Source organism: Exserohilum turcica (assembly GCF_000359705.1).
Source record: "Exserohilum turcica Et28A unplaced genomic scaffold SETTUscaffold_3, whole genome shotgun sequence".
Lineage (NCBI taxonomy): Eukaryota > Fungi > Ascomycota > Dothideomycetes > Pleosporales > Pleosporaceae > Exserohilum > Exserohilum turcicum.
In genome coordinates, this window is record NW_007360136.1 from 3378083 (window position 1) to 3378427 (window position 345).

The following is a 345-nucleotide window of genomic DNA, read 5'->3' on the forward strand; positions in this document are numbered from 1 at the left end:
AGTGGTTTCCTGCTCGTACAGCATCAACCCAGCTTGTTTGTATAGCTCCGTTGGCTGCCTTGAAGATGAGAGAAGGACTCAATACGCTCCCATCCGAACAAATACACGCCACAACGGTGATCCACTCACTTGAGCCATCCTCAAGCGGTTGGCGTACCCCCTTTTTATCCCAACGTGCCTTAGAGAAGATACGCTTTGTTCTGCCAATCCTTCCAAGTTGAAACCCCTTTTCGTCCATATTGAATATATGGGAGGGTTGGACGTTGTACTCCTCTATCTTTTCAACCAGAAGCTTGAAATACAAGCTGTACTTGGCTCCTGAATCGGCGTTGCAACGAAGTTTGC